This window comes from Musca autumnalis, unplaced genomic scaffold, assembly GCF_047663935.1.
Source record: "Musca autumnalis isolate F117 unplaced genomic scaffold, ASM4766393v1 scaffold_4, whole genome shotgun sequence".
Taxonomy (NCBI): domain Eukaryota; kingdom Metazoa; phylum Arthropoda; class Insecta; order Diptera; family Muscidae; genus Musca; species Musca autumnalis.
Window position 1 is genome coordinate 114,963,592 of NW_027411977.1, and position 12,056 is coordinate 114,975,647.

General features: G+C 36.3%; 1 protein-coding gene across 3 annotated transcripts in view; it reads left to right on the forward strand.

Moving 5' to 3' along the window:
* LOC141402856 (acid sphingomyelinase-like phosphodiesterase 3b) overlaps positions 1–12,056 on the forward strand; it is a 767,718-nt gene that overhangs the window by 386,501 nt on the left and 369,161 nt on the right. The gene's annotated exons all lie outside the window — the stretch shown is intronic.

A 12,056-nucleotide genomic window follows, 5' to 3' on the forward strand; every position in this document is an offset into this window, starting at 1 on the left:
TAATGGTTCTAAACCCCGTCTGTCTGTCTGGCTGGTTCCCACGATAACTCTAGAACGGATGAACGATTCGATCAAAATTTGGGTATCGTAATATTTTGTCCAAACTTAGTTTAAGTTCAAAGAAGGGTTCTATCGGTCCAATCCTTCCGGCACCTTCCCCACAAAAGTACACAATTGTTTGGAAAATTTGTGCGCACGAAAACTTTTGCAGCGAGTAACCGATTTAGTCTATACTTTGCACATCGTGAAATTTCTATCAAACTTAAATAATGTTCTCTTATATACTCAATCGGTTCACACCTTCGGGTAACTCCCACTCAAAATTTCGGAAAAGTTCAGATTAGGACCTGCTCTCGAATTTTTGTAGTAGGAACTTGTATTCACCGCCCCCACACGACGGTACGATTTTCATCAAGGGCAAGCCTACACTTCCTGAAAAAATTCGGTAAAAGGTGCAAAACACCTCCATGGTATCATATGTAGTGGCTGGAGAGCACGATAATTTTCGAACGTATCTGCCGATTCTGTCCAAAATTTGGTCTTTGTAATATTTTGTCCAAACTTAGTTCGAAGATAATCCATATCGGCCCACTCCTTCCGGTACCTCCCCCACAAAAGTTCAAAATGTTCGGAAAAATTGTGCGCACGATAACTCTGGAAGGGACTGACCAATTTGGCCCATACTTTTCACATTCTATTATATCTATATGGATCAGGTTCAAATATGGAATATATTTTTCCACCTTGATTTTTGCTGAAGCAACTTGCATTCGCTGCTTCCATTACGACGGTAATTTTTTTTCAGGGGCAAGTCCATACTTCTTGAGGAACAGTCCGAAAGGTGCAAGAGGAAACCAATTTGGTCCAAACTTTGGATATCCTAATATTTTGTACTAATTTAGTTTAACTTCTAAAATATCCCATATCGGTCCCCTCCTTTTGGTGCCTACCCCACAAAATTTAACATTTGTATCTAAGTGCAGTTTATGGTCTGTTCGAAGATGCTTTGGAAATGTATACAGATGCTGTTCGTTGTTGTACTGTTTTCCTTGGACATGGATTTTCTGGCATACAGGTGTAAAAGTTATATGATGACCCACTGAAATGAGTAGTGGGCGCCATATCTATCGAATAGATATGACTCCCAAAATAAGATTTACTTCCATAATGGACTATGTCGGTCCATTCCCTCAAGTACCTCCTCCGCAACACTTTTGAATTTTAATCCTAATCCACATTTTTCTCGGCAATTTCAAATGTCCAAAAAGGGCCACAAATTTCTGAAATTACCCTAAATACATTCGATCTGTCCGTAGATGAAAGTTTCAATTCACGTAGGCTGAGGGTATATCTCTGTCGGCAAAATCGACTGATATGTTTTTACTTGTATATGGCGAACTATGGATCTCGATCAAGCATTTATGTTTTTTCTGCAAGAAGAACTACAACAAATATAAACAAGTGAGCAAAGGCTATAGTCGGGACGGGGCCGACCATGTGATACCCTACACCACTACCCCTGTGCATAAGCTTTTCACTGGTAAACATTTCTTTTAGGGAATATAAACCGACTACAACCAAAAATAATATGTCTCTTTGTCTCTGGGACCCCCATAAGCAACTAAAATTTCGTGACCATCCGATCAAAATCGGTAATGCATCCAATTCTTCCATTTTTTTGCAATCAAGCTACAGGTTTGATTGCAAAAAAATGGAAGAATTGGATGCATTACCGACTATTGTGGTATCTCCCTTGTTTGACCACCTTCGCCAACCTGCTTTACACCAATGTAAAGGTAATATTTTCTTCTTCCATTGACAGGCTTTGTCGTTGGAATACCCCTACTAAAAGCCAATATATTCACAAAGAATAAAACTTTGAATTTGTCTCCAAATGAGTTTTTCCCCATTCCGACCCCTAAATATTATCCGGCTATCACCAAAATCAATAGGCTTCTTCCTATGTGGGACCCGCATCAACTCCCAAAAAATTCGTGACGATCCGATTAAAATTGCGACCTGTAGCGTGATTACAAACAAATCGGAAAATTGGATGCATTACCGACTATTGCGATATCTCTGTTGTTTGAGCAGCTACGACAACCTACTTTACATCGTTGTAAAGGTGATATTTTCTACTTTCCTTGCCAGATTTTGCTTTTGATATGCCTCTTAAAGAAATATAGATATTGGCTTTGAAATAAAACGTTGACCTTTCTCCAAATAAGTGTTTGCCCATTCCGACCCATGAATATTATCCGACTATCATCAAAATCTATAGGCTTCTTTCTTTTTGGGACCCCCATTAACCCCCAAAATTTCGTGACCATCCGATCAAAATTGCAACCTGTAGCGTGATTACAAAAAAATCGGAAAATGGGATGCATTATCGGCTATTGCCATATCTTTGCTATTTGACCACCTGCTTTACACCCTTGTAAAGGTGATATTTTCTACTTTCCTTTCCAGGTTTTGCTTTTGATATACCTCTTAAAAAAACAGAGATATTGGCTTTGAAATAAAATGTTGACTTTTCTCCAAATAAGTGTTTGCCCATTCCGACCCCTAAATATTATCCGACCATCACCAAAATCAATATGCTTCTTCATCTGTGAGACCCCCATTAACCCTGAAATTTTCGTGACAATCCGATCAATATTGCGACCTATAGCGTGATTTCCAAAAAAATAGAAAAATGGGATGTATTACCGACTATTGCGATATCTCCGTTATTTGGTTACCTACGCCGACCTAGTTTGCATCATTGTAAAGACGGGATCTTCTACTTTCACAGTCAGGCTTTGCTTTTGGAAAATTTTCAACCAAAGCTGTGATATTTGTCAATATAATTAAAATCGCAAAAATGAAAATTGGGGTTTTATTTGCTACTATTGCGATATCTTCGTTGTTTGATCACCTATGAGCACCTACTTTACACCATTAGCAAGGTGATATTTTCTGCTTTCATTGTCAGGTTTTGCTTTTGGTATACCCCATATAGAAGCTGAGATATTGGCTTTGGAGAAAAACGTTGTCTTTTTATCCACCTAAGTTTTTACCCTTTCCGACCCCTAAATATTATCCGACCATCACCAAAATCAATAGGCTTCTTCCCCTCCGGGACCCCCATCAACATCCAAAATTTCGTGACGATCCGATCAAAATTGAGGCCTGTAGCGTGATTACAAGGTTTAGATGGACAGACGGACAGACGGACGGACGGACGGACTGACGGACGGACACACATAGCCAGATCGACTCAGCTCGTCGAGACATTCATTTTGGTATATATAAGTATGGGTCTACGACCATTATTTCGATGCGTTACAAACTTTTTGGCCAAAACCAACTTATAATACCCTCCCCACATAGTGGTGTAGGGTATAAAAATATGCTGTCACAATATATGTGAGATTTGCCAAAAATGGACCAAAATTGGTTATATTTTCACTTGCCCCGTGTCAAAAAATATATATATTCATAGTCAATTGAAATTTGTTAAAACACTGCGTTTTCGCATCTATTTGGATGATTTTAGTTTTTATAGTTTATACCCACATATTGGGTAAATACCTGGTTATTTATCAATTTGCACCCAATTTACCGATTTTAATGGGTATTTACCCATTTCCCATCTCTAGGTATTACAAAACGGCTCAATTCAATTTTGGACATTTCTGTACTTCTTCTTTAAATAAAACCTAAGTACACTCTGTAGTTTTTGTACCGTAAAAAATTGGGAGCCTCTTGTGCCGAATAACGCATTACAATGTTATTTAAACAATCTACCTTCTGCAAAGCCAGTAAGTTGAAAAATAATGCCTTAAGAATTTTAAAGCAAAGCTACTGACACTACTTCTTACTCAGTAATGTGTGGCACAGAACGTCTGTGTCCGACTACAAAATAGGGAGTTGTATGTTTAACATTCAACCTCGGCAAACAATATTTTTTGTTAGAAAAAATTATGAAAAGTTGATGGTGCGCATGTAAGCGTTGATTTTATAAAACACTAAAACACTTAAAATCATGCATGATCTTGCACAGAAATTTGGCACTGGTGTCTGTCTGGCTAACTCTTTGCAAAACATGGCTATTTTTTGTGTAAAATCTTTTTGAACGGGGAAGTTAAATTGCAATCGGCTACTTCCCATCAAAAGTTTGTGGGCCACAGGAGCCGAATAGCCCACTAAAAAGTAACGTATACAAGTCACTTTCTGCATTAGCTGTAAGCTACTTAATTTACTGCTTAACCTTTAACTTTGGAGGTGAAAATGTAGGACGTACTTTTTGACGTGGTGGTAAATTTTACCCCTACACATATTCTTAAATATTTCTTTATATATTTTCTATTTTTTATAATATTTTGCATTTTTTGCATAATATTGTGTCAGCAAATAATAAAATAATATCAAATCAAACCACACTCTTTGTTTATATAGAAAATTAGGCTCTACATTTCACAGACCTTTTTTTAATCCAACCAAAAAGACATATTTTATTTTTAGAAGAAATAAATAATATAACAATACTTAAAAACGTGAAATTACATTTTTTGACAGTCTTACCTACATATTTAATAAAAATACAGAGATCATTCAAAAACACACGTTTTTTTTTAAAATCTGCAGGGTACCAAATATTTGATTTATCATTCATAGCGATCGTACCCTGTACACATATATATGGGTATGATGCAACCCATTTACATTCCTTTATTGGATTGGAAACAGGTATGTGTAGTTTTTTTGTTATGCCTACTAAGCATATATAACATATTTTCGAGTCTCTGGAATATATTTTGGATGGGGCTATTGAGTCCTTGCCCAAGATCCTAGTAATAATTTAACGTAAGTAGCCTTTGGTTATGTTGAATTCGGGATCGACCATCACCGTCAACGTTGCTGAACTTATCGTTCTCTTCTAGCAATTGCCTTATTATAGGAACACTGATTTGCTTTGAAAATGGATTAATTGAAAATGCAGAATATATAATTCATATGCCGAGTTTGACGTGTGGTCAAAACTTTTCCATGAAATTCATACGTCGTATTGGACGTGGGGTCATTTTTTTTCATAGGATACTTACGTTAGTTTGGAGGTGGTGGTAAAATATTTTCTGTGCCACAGTGACAAGAACTTGGACGTGGGGTAATTTTTACACCACCGTAAGCATATCTCCTCACTTGCTAGTCATATGACAACCAAAACATTACTGCCTACTTATGTTAAGGAAATATGAAGATACAGAGAAAATTAGACCGGTCGCTCAAATCATTTGAAAGTTATTAACAAAATATGATAGAAGGGGTAAATATTACCCCCACCTCCACAGTTAAAGGTTAATGAGTACGCCCACCGTCGGTTAAAAGATAATAAACAGTTAGTGGTGCACATTAAGCGTTTAAACAACCCTTAATGTTCGTACCCGTGTCACAGTGTGTAGTATGTTCGGCTACAAATTAGAAGTTCGCATGATCAAATCCAGCAGGGAGCAAAATAAAATAAAAAATATAAAGTATTTTGAAACAAATTCTACTTCAACTCTTCTAAAAATAGAACATATGTTTTTATGCATATATTTCAAATTCTAGTGACCATAGAATAACTAGTTAGTCTAGTGGTTATAGAAGAACTAGCTATTCATCAAAATTAATGGGTTAGTTGAGTGTTTTATAAGTAGTTATGACTACCAACAAATATTATAATAATAATTGTTCCGCAAGCATCCCATACGGGACAAGGGAATCTTCTCTCATATGAATAAGTGCGCACCGATTCATATTAGCTCAATGATGTGGGACATACTGTTTACTTTGCCACCACGGTGGCACCTACCAAAAATTACTAAAAATATCACAAAATACAGCTTCGCGAAACCGAGCCGAGCAAAACAAATCTTTACCAAATAAAAGGTTTTTAATTACTATAAACACCTTACATTTGGTAATGATTTGGTTTGCTGGGTTATAACGCGTGTTTCCCGAATGTGTTTTTTTGCGGGTGACCCTTTTTTGTTGCTTTATTTTACTCAAATTTCGAATATCGTGTTTTTATACCCTCAGCCTTTAGGCAAAATGTGCCTCATCGAAATAATGATTTTAGACCCCAAGTATGTTTGGACGAAATGCATTTCAGACAATTTGGAGTTGATTTAGCAATGTCCGTCCGTCTGTCTGTATGTCTGTCTGGCTGGCTGGTGCGCACGATAACTCTCGAACGGATGAACCGATTCGGTTCTAATTTTGGCTTTCGTAATATTTTGTGCAAACTTAGTTTAAGTTGAAAGATGAGCTATATCGGTCCAACCCTTCCGGTACCTACCCCACAAAAGTTCCAAATTATTCGGAGAATTTGTGGGTACAATAACTCTTGAAGGGAGAACCCGGTTTGGTCCATACTTTGAACATCGTGAAACTTCTACCAGATTTAGATGAGGTTCCAATATGGACTCCTTCGGGTACGTCCCCCACAAAAATTCGGAAAAGTTCAGTTTAGGACCTGCTCTCGAATCGCTTTGATTTGTATTGCAACAACTTGTATTCACTTCCCCCCCCATACGACGGTACAAGTTTCATAAGGGGCAAGTCCATACCTCCTGAGAAAATGGCAGGAAAGTTGCAAAAAGCCCCTATGACACCTTGTGTAGTGGTTGGAGCGCAAGATAACTCTCGAACGGATCTGTCGACTCTGTCCAAAATTTGGCCTTAGTAATATTTTATCAAAACATAGTTTAAATTCGAAGATGGGCTATATCGGTCCACTCCTTCAGGTACCTCCCACAAAAATTCAAAAATGCTCGTCAAAGTTTGCGCACGATAACTCTTGAAGGGAGTGACCGATGTAATCCATACAATGCACATCCTAATATATATACCAGATATAGATCAGACTCGAATATGGATTATATTTGTCTACTCCTTCTTATACCTCTCACACAAAATTTCGGATAAGTTCACTTTAAGACGCGCATCACTTTGATTTTTGTTGAAGTGATTTGAGTTCGCTACCTCCATTATGACGGTAAAAGTTTTTTTCAGGGGCAAGTCCATATTTCTTGGGAAAACAGTCCGAAAGGTGTAAAAACCCCTATGTCACCATATGTGGCGGTCGGAGAACACGATAACTCTCGAACTGTTCAACCGATTTGGTCCAACATTTGGTCTTCGTCATATTATATCCAAACTTAGTTTCATGGGCAATACCGGTCCACAACTTTAGGTTAAAAAATGTCACTAAAATGCTGGGACGATATCACTTGAATGGGGCAACCAATTTGGTACAAACTTTGGAGCTCCTAATATTTTATCAAAATTTAGTTTAACTTCTTAAATGGCCCATATCGGTCCTCTCTAGGGTTCCTGCCCTACAAAAGTTTAACATTTGTGTCTTAGTGCAGTTAATTTCTAATCCACATTTTTTTAGGCAAGTTCAAATGTCCAAAAAGGACCACAAAATTCTGAAGAGACCTTAAATACATTCGATTCACATTGGCTGAGGGTATATATCTGTCGGCAAAGCCGACTGACACTTTTTTACTTGTTTGATTTCGTCTTTCACTTGTTTACTCCATCGAAGCTTTGGCTCTAATTTAGGTTCTAATTTAGTAGGTTAATCATGGATCATTCTTCCAACGCAATCTTTGTATCACGATACGTTCAACTATACTGATATCGTTGTATAGGTTCACACGACGACGATATGCACCTTCAACGCACATTGGCCCGTAGATCTTTCGATTTTTCTCTCAAACACACCACACTCCAAGTTTCCAAGCCACATATTAGCACGGATAAAATAAATGATTTGTAAAGTGCTATTTTTGTTTAACGAGGTGTGGTTTTGTGTTTAAACTGCTTACTTAAGCCAAAGTAGCATCCGCTTCAGTTGTTCCGAGATCTATTGACGCATTTTGCGTCGATACCATAAGCTTGGTATTGTCCACGTTTACTGCCAGACCCACTTTTCTTTCAACATCCACGAGCACACTATCTGTATCAGTCACCAAACCTTTACATTCCGGGTCATACCATGGGTTCCTTGGTGCAGGTCTCTGGTAACGAAGCGTGGTTTTTTGGCTGTTGGCATGGATGGGGTAATACTTTACACTCTGTTGATATGCTATCTGAATATCTGATACTGCTAACTACCATGTTTTTGGCCGCTGCGAAGTCTATCAGCCTCATTCCATTGTCATATATTTCACTATGGAGACTGAATTTTCCGACTGTTTGGCCAAAAATTTTTTCCAGGCCAATTTTGGCATTGAAATTGTCTGGAACTCAAATGTCATCTGCGGTCTGTTTGTCCTTGTCGGTCTTGTATTTTTAAGTTCATCTGCAAATACGTAAGCTGTACCTTCTCTATAAAGAGTGCGAACAATTTAGATGCAGATTCGTAGATAACGGTCCTTAAACGTTTGCGGGGGTTATCAACTTTAGAGGGGCGCGTTTCTCTTCTTCTTTGTTTTTTTCATAGTAGGATGTTTTTTACGGTTGATTTTAAATATTAAATGGCGAATATTGCATCCAATCCCACTGTTCAAAATTTTTTTTATATATAGGACTTAAAACTTTTGTAATTGATCGTAGTTTAATACAAAAAATTTAAGAAAATCGAAGAGTACAATCATTATTAAAAATGGATTTTAAATATTAAATCGCGAAAACTGTACCAAAGTCCACTGTGCAACATTTTTTCCATTTTTTATTAAATAGCAGATAAAACAACAAAATATACAAAAGAATATTTTTTTCAAATTGGACCAATATTAGAGTAGTTATGAGTATTTCATTGCACATTGTTTATAGAATTCGACTTTTTCTAGGTGCGATACCTCTGGAACCAATAGTCAAAAAAAAAATCTAAAAATATACTGAAATGTTTTGCTGATGAGCAGCATCACCACAGAAAAAAATAAAGGAAATCAAAAACCTCTTTTTTGAAAAAGTGTACGATTTCACTCAGAACTCCTTATACACCCCGGTCCATCTGAATAGAGCAAACCAATTTTGCCTACAAATACAGTTATATCTTAGGATATGAGAGGAATTCAAAATTATATTTTTGTGGACATGTAGTGTATATAGTAGCCGATATTTTCAATATCTAACCCGTTTGTGAAAAAATTTCGAAATATTAGCATGTTTTAATGGTTCACCAGGATAGAACAACCATAAAAATTTGCACAAATCTTTTGTCAGATGTGGAAAACTTTTCCAAAAAACTACTTATAATTAAAAATAAAGACCTTGAGTTTCCATTGCCAACAAATATTGGGCAACAAATTGTATTAGGGTCTTGGAATATGATGAAAATCGATGCTTAGAGCTCAAAAAGGATTCTTATAAAGAAATCGGTAGAAACAATTTACAAAGTCAAAATTTATACTGAATTGGGTTCCATATTTTCAAGAATACAACAAAAGTACAAATAAGTCGCATTTGATAGATTTATAAGGCCGAAGCAGTAAAGATAATTCAAAATTCTGCCTTTCCAATTCAATGATTGATATTTTATCTGAGAAGAATGTATTAAAATCGATAGATTCCAGGCAGTTTCATTGGCTATAGTCATCTACAGCTCCGAAGCTCCGTACAAATTTGCCCTCTTCTTCTCTCTAGCACATAGGTGTGCACGGGCATCCACTGGTGGCTGCTGTAAAATACTCTTACTTTTATGAATTCAACAAAACTCAGACGTTTAAGTATTTTTTGTAATTGTAATTTAATAAATAATTTCATCCACGATTATAGATTAAAATTGTGTTTTCGCAATTAAAAAACAATTTAGAAAAACCATGAAAAACGACAAATGTTAAATTCTCTTATTTTCTCTTAAATTCTGTTTTGCTCACCATTGCTCTAGCATAACATAACAGAGAGAGAGTGAGAGAGAGAAAGAGAATATGAAAATTTAAAGTCGTAAAAACACACAAAAACAAAAATAGTTTTTTTCACATTATCATTTAAATTGACTACAAATTGGCTAAAAAAGTTAGTTTATAATCAGTTGAAAAGTCATCTGACAATGGACGCTCATCGCCTTGTAAAAGTAATCAGTTGGCATAAGGGAAAATAATCGATAAAGTCTGTTATGTTTACAAGAAAGTTAGTTTAACGCTAACTTTAAATCAGCTTAAGTCCCTACTGGGGTTTACAAAAAAGCTAGTTTAAAGTTAACTTAAATCAGTTTCAGTCCCTACTGGGATTAGCATTTCCCATGAACATTGTAGAACCTCCCAGATTTAGGGGACTGAAGCAGTCTATGCATACGCAAGCAGATATAAATACGAGTGTGTCGGGAATGGGCAGTGTAGTTGTTAATAAACTGCGAGCATTAAACCGTAAGTGTAGGTAAAGAATTAACCTGAATAGAGTAAAGCTCTGTGCTTACTGGAGAGTTAGGTGTGTGCTAGTAGAGAATTAAAGTCTTGCGTGAATAACCGAAGCGAATAACTTCAATAAAGCATTGTGGAATCGTAATCCAAAATGAACCCTGTTTTATTTGGTACAGATCGTATCTGGGAATAAAACAACGCCTACACGGAATTGCGTTAATCCAAATTACTTAACAGTATATTTCTTTAACACACTTAGTTTAAACTTTGTTTTAGATAACAATAAAACCTTGTGAGAAATATCAACAGCAGTTGATAAAATAAATATAAAATATTCACACGAAAAGTACCAATGCAGGTAGGGGTAAAAGCAAAAATAATTATATAAGATACAATAATTTCACTCCCTCCATAACCCTCCTCGCCATTTTAAATATTTGTCAATTTTTCTAATATATTACTACTATATATTTGAGCTTTAATGGAAATGAAATGTAATGAGTCAAATTGTCTCTTAAGGTATGAAATACTACCAAAAGGAAGGAAGAACACAACAAAAACAAAAAGGAACACATTAAAATGTAATCCATTCATTTTGTAAGTAACAGAGCGTTAAAAGGGTTTCTGCAGGATTCGAAGAAAACGTTACTGTCGCTAAGTGCATAATAAATCGAGGCAAGAAATAGCCATAAAAATATTTTCTGTGGATGGTTTCATCTTTTGATGTATTTTTGTATGTGTGGTGGGTGTAGTAACAACGGAAGGAAACGTGTTGAGAGGGTGTTGTGGTGCTGTCTTGAAGAAATGAATAAACATGCAAAATTTACCAAGGATTCTGAAAACTTTTTGCATAAAAAGAATTTTAATATGAAATATCTTTGGAGTGAAATGGGGTAGACATCTGCCTTTTAAGATGTAAACAGAGCGATGGATGGTGATGGTATCGTGAAGGGAACCAAAAAAGTAAAACAAATTAAACAGATTGACTTAACTAAACGTAGACAAATTTCAAAGGTTAATGGCACTTTAGCCGGAGATGTCTTTATTTGATAATGTTAGATCTAAATATGTATCTATCCATCCGTTCCTCATTTAGGACGGACATACAATATTCCAGCCACTACATATGGAGCCATAGGGGTTTTTTACAACATTCGGGCTGTTTTCTCAAGAAGTATAGACTTGCCCCTGAAAAAACTGTTGCTGCCGTAATTGAGGCAGCGAATGCAAGTTGCTTCAACAAAAATCAAAGTGATTCGAGAGCAGATCTTAAAGTGAATTTATCTAAAATTTTGTGTGGAAAGTACCCGAAGGAGTGGACAAATATAGTCCTTATTCGAACCTGAACTATATTTGCTAGATATTTTAGGATGTGTAAAGTATGGACCAAATCGGTCACTCCCATCAAGAGTTATCGTGTGCACCATTTTTCCGAACATTTTTATACCCTCCACCATACGGAGGGTATAATTAAATTTGTCATTCCGTTTGTAACACATCGAAATATTCGTCGGAGACACTATAAAGTATATCGTCTGCTCCGTCGGAAAAGGTCGTAAGTCCACTTTTTTGGGAAATCGCGTTTTTGTTACAGGATGATAGTACAAGTCAAAATACGTCGTATGCTATAAAGAAAATGGTAGTATGTCGCGTTTTTCTATATGTTTTGCCCTTGTCGGAAAAGGTCGTAAGTCCACAAAACGTACAAATTTGAGTATG